Source organism: Empidonax traillii, unplaced genomic scaffold (genome assembly GCF_003031625.1).
Source record: "Empidonax traillii isolate 1590-97213 ecotype Southwest subspecies unplaced genomic scaffold, ASM303162v1 scaffold661:size936278, whole genome shotgun sequence".
Taxonomy (NCBI): domain Eukaryota; kingdom Metazoa; phylum Chordata; class Aves; order Passeriformes; family Tyrannidae; genus Empidonax; species Empidonax traillii.
The window spans coordinates 228,037-233,848 of NW_020955854.1; positions in this window are offsets into that span (position 1 = coordinate 228,037).

The following is a 5,812-nucleotide window of genomic DNA, read 5'->3' on the forward strand; positions in this document are numbered from 1 at the left end:
ATAAAATAATGTCACCGTATCTTAGGATGTCAGTTTGCTGGTCTCCCGTGCTTCACATCTGTCAAAAGATTAAGGAAGGAAAGAAGATTCACAGGAGAAACATAAAATCAACATCTAGTAGGACAATTAACGATCTGTTCTGAGCTTATCACTGTACAAATTTAGATCGATTGCTCTTTGCTACTGTCTTTAATTTAATGAGGGCGGCAGCTGCTCAGCTACTTACAGGCGTCACAATATTACACCACTATGCAGAGGGGCTTTGTTTATTTTTGCCAATACAGAAGAAGGCAGTATATTCAGCAAGTAGTATTTCAGAGGAAAAACCTGCCTGTACTGAGACTTGTCAGTTAATCCCTGTGATTTCCTCCCTTATGTCTTCACTAGTCTTCATTATTCAAAAACTCATTTTACCATTAAATTGTAAGAAAACATTTTTCCACAGATAATGGAATTAAAGACAAGTCAGGGACAAGTCAATAAACCATTAGGAGAGTTACAAACATGATAGTTTCACACAAATGATACTTGGCCTGCTCAAAACTACAGTGGTGTTGTGCTTATGGGAAGGGTAATGACTTAGCAGTTCTATTTTTGTTTTAAAGGACAGTAACATAACACTCCCAGTTGATTTTTAGGTCCTGCAAAAGAGAGGTTCACTTTGGTCAGATTGAATCTGAGGTGGCTTGACTTGGTTAAGTCTCAGTTGCTAGAATCTTACTTGTACAGGAACTGGGTAGAAGAGCTGTGCTTTTTTAAAAAATTAGTTTATTAGATGGCATTAAAAATGCTATTTCTGTTATGACTATGGTTTCAGTGATGACACTGTGACACTAGTGATTCCCTAGGTATTTGAGTAATGCTATTAACACAAATGTTGACTGAATCTTTGACTATGATGTGAAATGTGTTGTACCTTATATGGAGAAATAGTGTATATCCATTATTTGATTTATCACTTATCACCCATATATTGGTAACTTTGGCCCTGGAAGGAAAAGTCTGTTTGGCAAGGAGTGGGGAAGATCCTCAGTTTCCCTATACAACCTTGGAAAGCTACGTTTAGGCTGCTGTGACATAGCATAACCATTTATGCCTAACGTTGAATTGCATGTGAATGTTACTTAGTTTTCAGATACCTGACATTCAAGGTAGATTTTAAAGCTTGTCTGTTATGTTTCAATAAACCTTCTGACCTGCTGCTCTCTAAGCATTAGATTTACCCAAGGGCATGCTTGCTACTGCTATTCTTCTGTGTCTCCTACATGAACAGATTGGCACAATGTACAAATAACCCCAGCCATGCAGAAATAAAGGTACAGACCTGCTTTACTCTTCACTTTCTTCCCTGGGGCAAATCAGATCCAAGATGCTCCCCGTAATTTTTATATACCCACAGGGAAAATGTATGGAGAAATCCTACTAGAAGGAGAACAAGTCAAGCACGATAAACCACTGAAAAGCAAACAATCCTCTTCCAGTGACACCTGTTTCCTCTCCCATTTTCATTTCTGAAGAAGTTAAATGATGAAAGGATTATGTTCTCCTCTTTCCCATATCACATTAACATTGGGAAGACAGTGTCTGTGTTTTGCCTTTCAGTATTCTTTCAGTGTAAAACAACTATGAAGAACAAGCCCACCAGGAAAGAAAGTAACACGTTTTTGATGGACTGCTTATTATAGGAGGTTTTGAGGAAAGTGTCTTTACCGGTAATAATTAATTTAATTATGTGGATCTTATAATGCAGTTCATAAGGAAAAAGGCTTGGATTTCCTAAGAAGTTTTTGATCTGAAACTTAGAGCATCTTATGTAATAGTTCTTGCAATTCCTATGAATTGTGATTAGAGATTGTTATTCTTGGGCCAAATATGTTATCCTTTTGGAAGTTTTGTAGGGTGTTTCTGTACACATTGAATCACATTCAAATCCATTTTTCTTGATGTTTATGGAATTATTTACTTCACTGAACTACTGTGACAGTAAGTCTCATGAATTTATTTTGCAGTACTTAAAAATACAGTCCCTTTTATATATCTAATATCTATTATAATTTGTTTCACTAATTGAGTTTGTACAAGACCCTAGCTGGCCACCCTTTATACAGTGGGGGCAGTAAGTTTCCAAGTATTTTCTATCTGTTGTAGTTGTAGAGTCATTTTTTTGGCATCAGTATGGAGCTTAACAATTTCGAAGTAGACGCATCTCTTCAGAATTAAGTTTCGTTTTTTTCCCTTTGGTAGGTCAAAATACTACATTGTAACATGGTTTCTTTTGTGTGTGTCTTTTTGTTTGTTTGTTTTCTTAGAACTACTTTCTAAAATGCCTATATTCCATAAATCTTCACAGGTAATCTGTGCATGTTACTGGAATATATACTAAGATAATACATATTAATCACACAGTAAAAAAAATCCTAACACAATTTTTATGTCTATTTTGTAATCTTAGAGATGGAAACACAATATCTACTTGATATGTGCATGAGGAGTGAGAAGATTGAACTAAAACCCTGCAACACAATTAAGCAATTGTCTTGATTCCAGAGGCTTGCATCTCAATATAATAAATATATAATAAATATAATATAAATCTCAATGTAATAAAACAAGTGTATTCCAATATTTCTGTAGTTTTATCGAGGTTTATGTGTCAGTGGATATGAAGGTAGCTACGTGAGAAAACATATATTGCGTTTAAAATGTTGGTTTTGAGGAAATAGTCACCAACCAGAGCTGAGTTGAACAGCAGTGTCGTATCTCTAATTACTCTAATTGCTTTTAAATTGCTCATTTTTTTAGCTGTCTGACCACTTAGATAACATTTGTTGGGAGTGGGGGAAAAACCAAATATTTTGTACATAGAGGGCAACTTTGGGTAAGTCATATGTTTGGAGTTTTTTTTGAAAAAGCAGGCGTACTTCAATATTGATTGTAGATTATCCCTTATTTTTCTGTTCATTAGTAGCAGTCACTTGGACTGGATGTGGAACTCAAATTGAAAGATGTTTCTCTTAAGAGTCTCTGTGCAACCAAGATGTTTTTAGAAGCCTTACTATATATCATTATCCTGACATTGTACAAATCAGGAGTGACAAGCCCAGCAACGTTGTTTGAACAAATAATCTTATTTGACATTGAACTTCTATCTTTCTCAAGAGCTCCCTTTTCCCAACAAAGATTTCAGTGTACACTTGCCTAAGAATTATGAGGGTTCCTGTGGTCACAACTGGGGTAAAAAGCCTATGATGTTATAAGGCAAAAAGCCCACGATGTATATCTATGAACACCAGCTGTAGTATCTGCTGCTTACCTGTACTTGCCCTGGGACGTACCCAGCACTACCAATGACGTCCGTCATTAGGGATACAAGTATCAAGAGTGATGCAAGTTCTGCTCTGCATTTGGAATCCAAACACACAGAAATGCACATGGAAGCACCAAAAGCCTACTAAAGGTGCATTAATGTGGCACTGCTACTCCTGTTGATGGGCTCCTTCTAGTCAGTGCTTATGGCTCACAGTCACTGTATGTATATTATTTTTTTTTCCTGCTCCTTCTCAATTTACAAGCCTTTGCCATTGCTAATAAGTGATTTAACACATGTGCATTGATTTGTTCTGCAGGTGGACACACGTGTGCTGTTGTTCTACATATCAGTACCAGTGTCTCTGTCCGTTGTTTATAGATCAGGGGTAGAAGCAGCAGCTGTGTATGTGCATGTAAAGAGAGTAGGCAAGAATAGCAACTGAGGTAGTTGAACATATGTGAAAAGAAGGGCAAGAAGACAGCAGAATAGGTCATGGCACAATTGCCCTTGACCCGTCAGCTGTTTCTTGTCCCCTCAAGCTTAAGCAGAGTTATCCGGGGGCCTAGGAGACATGACCATATTAGCAAACCTGTATCCCTCACAAAGTGAAAATGCTCACTGCAGCACACTTTTGAAACTTATCTGTGATAGCCTGAAATGGTATCACAACATAATTATTTAACAGAGGGAAGACCTCAGTAAGGAAGGTCTTAGAAAAATTTCTCTTTCCTCATCTTCATCATTCTACTTCTAATTCTTGTGTGCCACACTCGATAGATCGTCTCCTCCTTAGAAGTTGCATCTATCAAATATTCATGGATATTCATACTTGCTCTTCACTGTTAGCAAAAATCCATGTGTTTGACTCCTAATCTTTCCCTATAAATCAGTTTCTCAGTGTATCATTCGTGTAGTAACTACTGGTGGTGAATATTACCAGAGCTGCACATAGCCCCTTTCAAGGGGAATCACAGCCAATAGAAATAATAATTATTGCTTTTCTGCAGTGTGGTTTTACCTTCTGTAGTCACCAGGAAGGCTGTATAAACCACCATTACATCCTCAGGTGTTTCTTCATTCTTTGACATGTTGGATTGTTTGGGTTTGTTTCTATTTCACTTAAGTTTAATCCCTTGCATCTTAGAAAAATGCATAAATGATTTAGCTGATAGTGATCCCTGGCCTACAGCTACCTACTGCAAGGTCCCAAGGTGTTCCTTAGAGCAACAAAGAACTTTTATTGTTAAAAATGGCATTAAATACCCTTAAATCGAAGTATTTCATCTATATTTGTGAGAGAATTCTATTTTTATTAGCTGAGAAAGGTTTCCTGTAGATTCTGCAGCTTATGAATGAAAAATACTATATTATTGCTGTCCATTTTTTCATAATAATGAATTGGTGTGATTTAGAGTTAGAAGAAACTCACTTAGGCTTTTAGTGTGCTACCTTTAACTCTGTTTCTTCTCTTTGTTTTAAATTGGTTATTTTCCTCCTTCAAAGCTTAGCAGTAAAATTTTTTTTAATCTTGGACTCCATAATGGCCCTACTTTTTAAAATCTGTATCTGAAAATATGGAGAAATAAGCAATCTATTTTTTTTTCTGTTATTTGTATACCAAAGCTGCTTCACTAAAAATTTTGATGTGGTCCAGGTGTTCAGAGCTGTTGTGACTGTGATAATTTTATATGACATTATGCTGATGCAACCATCCTTGTATCATTCCCATTTTCGATTTGAACAAATATTGGTATTTGCAGATATAAATCTTAAAAATAGTAATTTCTGCCTGAGTAGCATTTCACAGCAAGTAAAGAATGAATCCATTTGAAATGCATTGTTCATTTGCTTAGTATGCATTTTGCAGCTCATTGTGCTTTTAACCTTGACATTGCAATGGATGGAATTCCAGGCCATATTCACAGGCCCTCTCTGGCATGAAATAAGTCAGCTCAGGTACATCCTCCTCTTTGCATACTTCCTTTCATTTGTACTGCTCAACAAGTTTCTTATCATCTTAAATATTTACTACTTGTCTTTGATAACAAGCATACTGCAATGCACAGAAACTTTTATTGGTAGTAGCTTTCACCTTTCTGTAGGTGTTTTGGTGTGTTTGTCAGTAATGCCCAGATTTTAACAGGAAGTAAAACATTAGAGCAAAGAGTAAATCTTTCTTCTGACATGAACAGGTAAAAAAATCTCTACTGAAAAGTAGGGTGCAAGAGAATGATTATTTGGTTAAGGAGGAGGTATATAAGATGAATTACTGTTGAAATCAAATGCATGTCTTTCTGCAGACCTTGTTTTCAGGAAGGAAAGCTATTCCTTTTCAGAGATGTCATAAATCATGTGTGTATTAACAAAGATAGCATACCACTGAGAAAAGATAAAATACTCAAAGAAAAACCATAGTGATGTAGAATGTAGAGGGCTACTGCATTATAAATAATGCTCTAGAAATTGTTGGAACTGTCACAGTACAATTGCTTAGTGTTGGCA